The 11,250-nt window shown below is 37.4% G+C and overlaps 1 protein-coding gene across 1 annotated transcript in view; it reads right to left on the bottom strand.

Moving 5' to 3' along the window:
* Positions 1-7,249, bottom strand: part of cited1 (Cbp/p300-interacting transactivator, with Glu/Asp-rich carboxy-terminal domain, 1) — a 16,372-nt gene extending 9,123 nt beyond the window's left edge. Inside the window, exon 1 of the mRNA XM_037682879.1 lies at positions 7,165-7,249. The gene's annotated coding sequence lies outside the window, so the exon portion shown is untranslated. The remainder of the gene's footprint in view (positions 1-7,164) is intronic.
* Between the last annotated feature and the right edge of the window lie 4,001 nt (positions 7,250-11,250).

Here is an 11,250-nt window from a genome sequence, read left to right as displayed (position 1 = left end):
ATATATATATATATATATATATATATATATATATATTTTTTTTTTTTAATCTTAAGTAAAAATAGGGTAATCGGTCCATCTTACTGCAACAAAATGCTGAATCCGGTCCCACAGAGTTGTGGGACAAAATTATCTGGAATACAAAGGAGGGCTGGACTCACTGATAAATTAATCTGCTTTTATTGTGCAAAACAACAACTCTCATGAAGACGAAAGAATTTAATTGATTGCCTGTTTCCATATTTTGTAACATTAGCACATTTAAAAATCAAATATTTCTCCTCTCCTCTTGTCAAGTTTATAGTGAAGCTAAAAATGAACAGCTCTACGGTGGTATGCTTGGTTTTGTGAATTTAGTTGGTTGCAATCTATGGAGTTGCCACTAGATGTCATTGCAAGAGAAACCTTGTGTATGATACCCATACAAAGTTGCTTTTAAGCATCCAATTAACATTCGTAAAATTGAGATTTTATGTTACATTCCCACCTTTTGTCCACAGGTAAACCGCTTCCAAAAAAGGCTTTCCAAAGTGGAGATTTTGAAAAACTATTTTTGGTGTATCTGTGTAAACTCAAGATATTACATATTTTAGCCAGTTTATATTTATTTCTGCGATGGAGTTGAACTCAAAGCAGTCTGCTCCTCTGGTAAATAATGTTAAATAGTTAACTTATTTTTATATATGAATATTTCTGTTCAGTGCATTGAGATGACTTCTGTTGTGACTTGGTGCTATAGAAATAAACTGAAAATAAACTGAATTTTCAATAAAGTAGATGCGATTTCCTGCATCTTGGTGTAATTTAACGGGTTTTTAAGCATCTACATTTACCTACATCTTTAAACACTTGCATCCTAACCCCCCACCCCTTCCTTACTTGATGGTTCCCAGTATACTTTTCTCCACTGAATTCACTGTCCAACTCAACATGTGAAACCTCCAGTCACTCACCCCCACCACTATTTTAGGGGCAGAGATATTTTTTAAGGGTAGAGGTGGAGATGCTTCATTGGAAGGGGTAGATGATTGTACGTGATATTAAGAAGCCGTGTTGTGTCGTCTGTTGTGTTTAAAATGAATGTTTATGTACCAGTAATTATTTTCAGTTTACATACCTAATATAAGTGCTATTTGTTCAAGGAAGTCATATTTGTTAATAACTTTATTATTAGTAAACCTGAGAGTTTCCAGATCCATGCAAACAGTTGTTGGAACTAGGCCTGTCACGATAAACAATAAATCAATTAATCGTATGATAAATGAAAATTATCTACCTCATTTTCATTTATCGGCTTTATCGTTTCTTTGTGTCTTTCTCTTTCTACTGAAGACACTGGATGACAAAAGGCTCAACTTCGGTGCTTTTCATTCACCCCTCCCTTTCTCTTTTCTCTTTAAAATCTGTTTTAACAATCTAAAATCACATTTTTGGATTGTTAAAAACAGCTAAGCTGAGAAGCTAAGCTATGAGCTAAGCTAACAGGCCAACCTCGGGGAAAAAACCTGTCTTGTCGAAGCTCCAAAATTCACGGTTGAAACACGTGCCTTAGTCTAAAAAGTTTTACTCTGCAAAAAGAAGCTGAGAACTTCAAAGTCCATGCTCAATAATCCAGGTATAAAATCCAACATTTTTCATTCAGGTCGACCTGACTGAAAAATGTTGGAAGCTGAGAACTTGTTTACTGATTTTTTATTAAAAGCTTGGTGTGACAAATGCTATGCTAAAAAGCTCAAACTACACAGAGCGTCCGCTATTTTGAGAACCAAAAAACAGGAACGAGAGACAGCCCATGTCACATCAAGGGGCCTCCCTTCCATTTTTCTTAAAGAGACACGCTGCTCGCTCCCTCACTAGCCGTCCTTTGGTTCAAACCGTCTTATACTGCCATCCAGTGGTCAAAAAAAGGTACTACACACGAAAAATAATCAACATTTCTTCTTAAATTTGACAATAATTACCAATTATTGTCAAATTTCAAACAATATTATTGTTTATCGCAATAATTTCCGAGACCATTACTTGCCCAGCAAAATTTGTTATTGTGAGAGGCTTAGCTGGAACACCCCCTGCAACAATAAGAGCATTCCCAGCTCAAATTAAACCCTGCATATATGGCATGAGATATGACGAGTTAAAAACACTCCTCACAATGTCTAAATGGTCGCACTCTGCCTTCTGAGGCACCACAAGAACCAACCATAACTACAACAGCCAAACCAGAAATACTTGTGGAAAGACTACAAACATGCCTATGTTTTCATGTTCAATATGTATTTGAAAAGATACAGTGGTAGGAAGTTTGTTCGATGACTCTGAGTTTTGTTCAGACATCTCTCCACTCGTGACCTCACTATGGCAGTTAGAAGCTAAGAGTTCTGTTTGTGCTTTTCATTGGGAAAAATGGTGTCAGCAAATTACATCACCATGGTAACTCAATACGACAATAAAAGTAATAACATCATGGTGCCGAACCGGTCGTTTTCATGTAACATTTGTGGGGGGTACTCATTGTGGTTCGGGACGCATTAATGTTGATAGAAGAGCAAGACCCTTTGCAGGTGGATAATAATATGTGGCTGTCTTTCTAGGCAGTTCAACAATTTGTCCCTAGGTGTGATTGAGAGAGTGGATGGCTGTTTGTCTCATTTGTCTCTATGTGTCCATGGGATGGACTGGAGACATGTCCAGGCAGGGTGTCCCCCGCCTCTCACACAGTGACTGCTGGATATGGACACCAGTGATCACCATGACCCGAAAATGAAGAAGTGGGTAAAAGATAATGGATGGATGGTTTATTGATGTCAGCAGCTATAGTTTTATAAACTTCCTATGGGGCAATTTTGTGAAAAAAAAGTCAAATTTTATAGAATTTATAAACCTAAAAACAAATACTGTGCAAAAAATGTGGAACAGTGAACAAAACGAAGCATGTTTACTTCAAGCTGCGTTCTGTTTCCACCAGTAAAATAAATCTGGAGCTTAGGGAGCAACCTGCAGCCAGCTGTTTGTGTGTGATTGGAGGCTCAGCGGAGCTATAGGAAGGATGCATGTGTGCAAAACCTGGAGCGGGGCCAGTGTTGTTTCCTGTCCACACAGCTGACATGACTTTGTTGTGTTCCTCCACCACACCTATGAGACGGTGAAATCAGCCCTGGCTCAGTTTCTCCCAGCAGTTTATTTCGTTTGCAGTCCTGGCTGCAAACTGGTTAGCATTTGTCTTAATAATTAACAACAACTTTAATCAATGAACATCAAATTAGAAGATATTAATTTTAAAACCAGCAGTTAAAGCAGTTTAAGAGTTCTCTCTAATATCCTAAATAATAATTGAGACGGTCATTAGACTGGTAACTTGATTGAGTTTTTGAAAGCCATTTTGAAATTTAACACACATTTACACCAAGAACAGGGTTTTAAGAGCCTCAATGAACATTTCTGAGAGCTCATGCGCGCTTTAACATAACTTAAAAGCACTACCTTTTATGTTTTTTTTTTGGTGCTAAAATTATTTTATTCATCAAGGTATGAAAATAGCTACAAGTTTGGCTTTTAAAGTTTTGAATAAAATAAAGTAGCAATCTGTCTGAAGCAAATATGAGGGGCAGCTTGTAGCATCTTTGATTTTATTAAAAGGTTTATTAAAGCTTACATCAATAAATTTGCTTTGAAGAGGCTAAGTAGCAGAAGCTAAAACTATTAATGCAAGTTATGACAATGCTCAAAACCAGTTAAAATCAAACATGGATAAATAAAATAAATAAATAAAAATGCTCTAAGTAGAATGAAAATCTCACAAGTTAAATAATTTCCACACTCCAAGTTATTGTTTTATTGAATAGCCTGTGTCACTTATTTTAATGATTGCTCTTTATGCATCAGTTTTATACATTTTATTTTATTCAATTTGCGTTGCCTTTAAATTTTTTTTTTTTGCTTCTACGTTACTTTTATTGCATTTAATCTTCAACAGATTTGTGCTCTCTATTTTTGTTTTACATTATCTTTGGTTTTCATCTTTTGCATTTGTTCAACATTTTGAGTTATGTCTGAGAACAAAAAAAAAAAGGTTTGTAAACTCAATCATCCAGGTAAATAAATACAAAAAAGGTTAAATTATGTCACTTCAGAATGAAAGTGCTATAAAAATACAGCTGAGTTGAGCTGAGCAGGTTTCCTGGCACTTCTGGAGTTTTCCCAACAAGACAAACAACATTTAATGTGCTAAAAATATAATTTGTCATCAGATTAGCTACAAATTTGACCCTTAGGTTGAAAAAACAAGTAGTAATTTGTTTTGGGAAGATAATATTTAAACTAACATTAGCTGATTGGTCTTTAAGAAGCTAACTAAGCCAACAGAAGCTAAAGAACAGCATGAATATAGTTTAAAAACAGCTAGCAAACCCTGCTAGCTGTTGTGGAAAATTTGCAAAAAGAAATAAATAATACAGTAGAATATTATTTTCTATATACTATCTAACTGTTAACAATGGTGTACCACAAGGCTCAGTGTTAGGTCCCACCCTCTTCACAATCTACATAGGTAATATAGGTCAGATCATCTCTGATGCATCTTTACATTTTTATGCTGATGATACAGTTGATACGCCAACAAAATCAAAGGGATCAAACAGGAAGTCGGTCCCAGCAGTTCTTCCTTTCATTTTATCTTCGAATGGTGTCCCTATTGAGTTTGTCGATTCCTACAAATATTTGGGTATTTTGGTCGATTCACATCTCTCTTTTAAGCCTCATGTCGAAAACTTGGTAAAGAAACTGAAAGTAAAGCTGAATTTCATTCACAGAAATAGATCTTTAACTCTGAATGCTAGGAAACACATTGTGACTGTGACTTTCCTTCCCTCCACTGATTACGGTGACATTATTTACATGAACGCTCCTACAAGCACCTTGCAGATGTTGGATGCTGTCTATCACGGTGCACTAAGATTCATAACTGGCTGTAACTACCGTACCCACCACTGCACCCTGTATTCACTGGTTAACTGGACATCATTAACTTCACGCAGACTCTGGTACAGTTTCATCTTTAAACCACTTCTTGCCATCTTCTGCTAGCTTACTTTGCTTATTAGGTCAAAAAAATAAAAACTTTCCCCATTCAAATCCTACATTTTTAGCATTTGCTTGGTCATCTCCTCCTACATGTCTCTGCGTGAGTGCAGCTACAGCGTGCGCTCTCAGGACATCATTACCTGCAGTGTTCCCTCAGTGCAGACTGAACTAGGCAAAAGGGCCTTCTCCTACTCTGCTCCTGTTTCCTGGAATATCTTACAAAAAGATTTGAAGCTCTCGACTGAAGTGGCTTCAAACATCTGCTAAGCTCCTGGCAAAAACCAACGCAGACATGTTCCTGTTTTTCATATTTTATATCGCTTTATAAATGTAGCTGTTTTTGTTTAGGTTTTTTTTATATATAATTTTCTTCCATTTATTGTTTTTTCAATTTATATACCTTCTTTTAAGATTGTCTACTATTGTCAATCTTTGTTTAAAACAGGTCTCTCTTTAAATGAGTCCTCGAGGCTCAATGAGACTAACCTGTAGAAATAAATGTTGAATGATTTTAAGCAAATGCTAAAAATGTAGCATTTGAATGGGGAAAGCGTTTATGTTTTGACCTAATAAACAAAGTAAGCTAGCAGAAGATGGCAGTTTGGCTGCCAGTGAGAGTGATCGTGTTCATGTTTTAGCACTCTTTTTAAAATTTTTCTTAATTATTATTAGTTGTTTTTTTTAATGCAAAGTTTTTGCACACTGCTGGTAAATTTCCAGGAGTCAACAAACAGTCTAGTTTCTGTGCTGGTGGTTTGAATTGTCATGTATGATGTGTTGTGCCCGAATAGACCTGCTTTGATGTATTAACTCTACCTACAGAACAACTACCTCAGGACTCACCTTCCATCACTGATCTGGGCCTTTTTAAATCTAACCTTTAGACCTTTATATTCAGGCAGGCCTAGATGGATTGACTGATTGACTGATTGACTGATTCAACAACAGCCCAGTTAAACTTGGACTCACTGCAATCTTGGAGACAACTTTAAGGACAGCATTCAAATGCTGGCACCGAAAGGTGCAAAGGTCATTTCAGTTTGTCAGAACAAGCGGTCACAACAACACGGATGGACTCTGGAATATCTTCGCTACCAGCTGTGCTCAGAAATGAGTGTGAAATGACAGCTAAGAAACAAATAAGGGCAACAGTGAGTACTGATTTTCCTCAAATCATCATTATTCTCAATGGCAGTCATGTTGGACACACCTCCAACTGAACCCTAAAGTCCAAGTCTCGTTGGTGCGTGAGCAGAAGGATTACACCATCCATCCCATTAGCAGACAATAATCACACAAAACCAGCAGGTAGAATAAAAAGACAATTACAAGGTGAGATGTTCTGAAGCTTTTCTATCTAAAACTATCGTCTTCAAATATGACAAAAAAATGCATTTAGAGTTGATCTTAAAAGAACAAAAAACTTTGGCACCAGATGTGGAAATATATCAATATTAACACGTGTTGCAGGGACTAAGAGAGCTGTAAAAGTGAGAGTTGGAAGATTTTTTTTTTTAATTTAGAGAACCACATTAATGTTGTGTGGCTGCAGACACACAACAGGAGTTGCTGAAACATACATCTGACACACACGCACACACACACACACACAACAGAAACCATATGCCCCTTCAGACTGTCACATTCAACACTAATTACCTCCATGTTGAAGATGGTTAATGAGGCAATTTAAGAGGAAAAACAGGCGCTTTCACCTGTAAACAAACTTTTAGACTCTTTCAAGGTAAACAACCCTTATCTTTGTCATGTTTATTTTAAAAGCTTTAAAAGCACATGACAAAATGCAAAAAAGAAGACTAAAAAAACAAAACAAAAAAAACCCACGGCTTTCGTCCATTTGTGTATTTTAACATTCATCGCTTTCAATAAGATATTGTCTAATGTATGTAAACAAGACCTGCTTGAGGTTTAGTTATTGCACCCAGAGAATAAGTAAAACTATCTCAAGTTAAGAAAAAGATCAGAAATAAAATGTTGTCTAAGAAACTACTGAGCATACAGAGTCTGTTAGGAAAAAAAAATATATATATATATTTATGAATTTTATAAAGGATTTGAACTTACCTGAAAGAAAAACCCAGAGTGGTGGTTTTAACCAGTCCAGAGAGTCTGCTTTGGGAACAAGACCCGGAGACTGTCAGAGAATCAGAGTCCGTTATGGAGAAGTGTGTTCCCAGAGTCACTGCAGAGTCTGACAGAGCCTGGAGAGATTGTTGCTGAATAAAGAGCAGTTCAGTCCTCCTCACTGAAAAGACCAGTATGTGTGTGTGTGTGTGTGTGTGTGTGTGTGTGTGTGTGTGTGTGAGAGAGAGAGAGAGAGAGAGAGTGTGAATGTGTGTCTGCCATCTGAAAAACAAGGACTGGAGTCTAACTGGGTCTGGACTGATGTGACGTTCAGTACACCAACAAAAACTAACATAAATTTCACATTCAGCTTAAAGTGATCATTTAGATATTTAATGTAGAGTTCTGTGGAAAGGTTGTGAACAGTTAATATCTTACCTGCTGTAATTCAATTCAATTTATTTATACAGCGCCAAGTCACAACAGAAGTCGTCTCAGGGCACTGAACAGAAACCTCCATATATAAAAATAATAATTTAACGTTATTTATCTGAGGAGCAGACTGCTTTGGATTTAACTTCATTGTAGAACGTGCATCTTGAGCAAGCACGAAGGCGACAGTGGAAAGGAAAAACTCCCTCATGAGGAAGAAACCTTTAGCAGACCCAGGTTCAGGACAAGCGACCATCTGCTTTGACCAGCTGGGTTTGAGAGGAACAGATACACAATGGCAGGTCAAGAATCACATGTTAAGATATAAATAATATCAAATGAAAACTATTCAATTTTAACAATTAATTTAAAGAAATGAGGTAATTTTGTCCTCCAGTAGTCTAAGCCTATAGCAGCAAAACAAGCCAACCCTAACTATAGGATTTATCAAAAAGGAAAGTCTTAAAACTGGACAATGTGTCAGCCTCACGGACAGAAACTGGAAGTTGGTTCCACAAGAGAGGAGCCTGAGAACTGAAAGATCTTCCTCCCATTCTGCTTTTGGAAACTCTAGGAACCACAAGTAAACCTGCAGTCTGAGAGCGAAGTGCTCTGTTAGGAAAATATGGAACAAAAGATCTCGAATATAAGATGGAGCTAGGTTGTTGAGAGCTTTGTAGGTTAGAAGTAAGATTTTGAATTAAATTCTGGACTTGACAGGGAGCCAATGGAGGGAAACTAAAACTGGAGACATATGATCTCTCCCACTAACTCCAGTTAAGACTCTGGCAGCAGCATTTTGGATCAACTGAAGACGTTTTAAAGAAGTATTTGGACACTCAGATAACAAACCATTGCAATAGTCCAGTCTAGACGTGACCAATGCATGGACCAATTTTTCTGCATCATTTTTAGATAAGATGTTTCTAATTTTAGTGATATTACGCAGCTGGAAGAAGGCAGTTCTAGTAACGTTTTTAATGTGGGGAATAAAAGACATGTCCTGATCAAAAGTAACACTAAGATCGCTGTAGCTCGCTCTTTAAACAGTTTGATTCTGACTAGACTGACAAGATAATGGCTAGTCTGATCAGGGCCAAGAAGACCAAAGTGGATCGCTGCTCTAGACTGAGAGCTCCTAACTTTTAATTACAGTTCAAGTGAACACTACATTAAATTTTGTACATCACTGCACATTTTATATGGTAAAGTTTATCATCGTCCTGCTCGAGGTCCCTGGTTTGTACAGAAACTGCTTCATCTAGTTGCTGCTGCCACTTTTTGCACTTACAATTTAAACACCTAACATTCTTTGGAAGAATGCATATCACCCTTATACCTTATTATATCACATTTCATGCCTGTTTTAAGCTAAGTCCACATTATGTTGACAAAGTTACAGCCATTTTGATCAAACTGTGAAAGTGACATGACGTACGACCTCACCTGATATTGCAAGATATTGCTTAATCTGTTAGAGCCTATGTTCTGAATTTACTCTCAGCAACTATCTACTATTATTAGCAATACGTGTAAATGAATTCCTTTGCATTTAACACATTTAAAAACTGTAATGTTTACTGATAGAGAAAGGTCAAGGTTCTTTATTGTCATTCACATCGCATGTGGTACATGTGGTGGAACGAAATTGTGTACACAAGGTCCCAGTTCCAACCAACAAAAGTATAAATTGTAAAAGAAAAACAGTAATAAGATCTAAGATATGAAATACACTTAACTAAGAATACGCTAAGCACTTAATAGTACAAAAACAATACGCCGAACAACAGCAGCACGAACATGAGTCTGTGTGAGCAGATGGGTACGAATGAACACAGCAGCGTGAAATAAATCAGCAGCAGGAGATCAGCAGCTGATGGTAGTATATGTGCTGTTGATTGGATGGATGGATGGATTGATAGATAGATAGATACTAGATAGATAGATAGATAGATAGATAGATAGATAGATAGATAGATAGATATTAAATGAGATACAAACTGACTAAATGAAAACAGTTCATTTTTGCAGCTCTCACTGCTTCTCCTATGGGACGCACCCATAATAAGTGGAAAAGGTGAAATGCTTCTTCCATGCCAGGGATGAGTCTCTGCCCTGAACAAAGGAGTTTCAGTATCTGGGAGTTTTGTTCACAAGGATAGAGTTGCAAATGGGTTGATGGATCAAGGCTCATCCGCAGTAATGTGGGCATTGCTCCGGTATCTTGTGGTAAAAAAAGAAAACGAGCTGAACCGAAAGGAAAAGCTCTCGACTTACTGATCCATTTTAACTCTCACCGATCAAGAAGTTTGAACAATGACAGAAAGGGTTTAGATTCAAGCTACTGACGTGACCTTCCTTCTTAAAGGTTGAAAGAAATGCCGGGGTGATGAGCGCCGTCATCCGAGGGGAGTTGGAAGTAGAGCTGCTGCTCCTCCGCATAGAAAGGATTTGGCTGAGGTGGTTCGAGCTTGTGATTAGGACGTCTCTTTGTCACTTCTTTGGGGCTTTTCCAGGTACATCCCACTGAGAGGAGACCCCAGGACAAAACTAGAACTTGCCAAAGGGATTATGTTTCCTTTTTGGCCTGGGAACGCCAGGATTTCCTAGGAGGAGCTGAGTCATTCTGGAAAGGGATATCTGGGTTTCAGTTCTGGATCTGGTACCTAAGCAACCAAACCAATGAACCCCAACCAACAAATGGGTGGATGGTCAGGGATTTCTACAGAATTCTGACTAACGTACTGCTGGTTTTCGCCAGATACCTCTGACTATCTATCCGGTTACAGTAGAGAGCTGTTTGAACGTGTGTGTGGAGGTAAATGAGGGCACAGATGTTGTAAAGAGCTTTGAGTCTCTTGATTAGATAGAAAGGTACAGTCCATGTACCATTTTCGTTCAGATCCAAATCCAGCCTCCAGGGTTTGCAGCTGTTGCTCTGCAGGGCAGATGTTGCTCATTCTGAAGCAAACACTATCAGGAGTCACAGGGACCAATTCAAACCCTTCCGTCTTTGTGTCACTCACCCAGAAACAGGGAGACCTTGGTGGTCTGAGGGTCATTTGCATAATTACATGTTCTCTCTTGAGAGGTCTTCATCTCGCACTGATGAATATGTGCTGAATGATTGATCAGGCTGGTTGGAGAGTCAAAACTAACGTTTTCATTTAGACTTTTTATGTTTTAGAGTTGCATTTATGTAGGTATGTAAAAATGTGAACACTGAAGGTTATTTATTTATTTTTTAAATGAATATTTTACCATAACAGGTAGTGTTGTGCTGTTTTTGCCTGTTTGGCAATAAAACAAGAGAATCTCAAAGAATCCTTGTTCAGTTTTTGAGACCAAAAATAAAGTATATTTCTTTATTTGTATAGTCTAATTTGGATTATTGTGAGTCACCATTGCCCAGTGCTATGACAAAAAGGGCTTTTGTGTAAATACCTGTCTCTGTGCATTTGATATTTGTTAGCAAAATATCTCATGAACTAATAGATGGGTTTTAAAATTTCTCAAAAAGTAATGAATGGATGTTTACCAACTTATTAACTTATGAGTCAGTTCAGTTCAACATGGCCACCACAGCTAGATGACCTCAGTAAACACAACAATGACTATATACTGTGTATGTATATATATATATATATATATATA

The sequence above is a fragment of the Nematolebias whitei genome, chromosome 1 (genome assembly GCF_014905685.2).
Source record: "Nematolebias whitei isolate Nwh7 chromosome 1, NemWhi1, whole genome shotgun sequence".
Classification (NCBI taxonomy): Eukaryota; Metazoa; Chordata; class Actinopteri; order Cyprinodontiformes; family Rivulidae; genus Nematolebias; species Nematolebias whitei.
The sequence above is the reverse complement of the archived record's forward strand: the minus strand, read 5'-3'. Positions and strand labels throughout refer to the sequence as shown.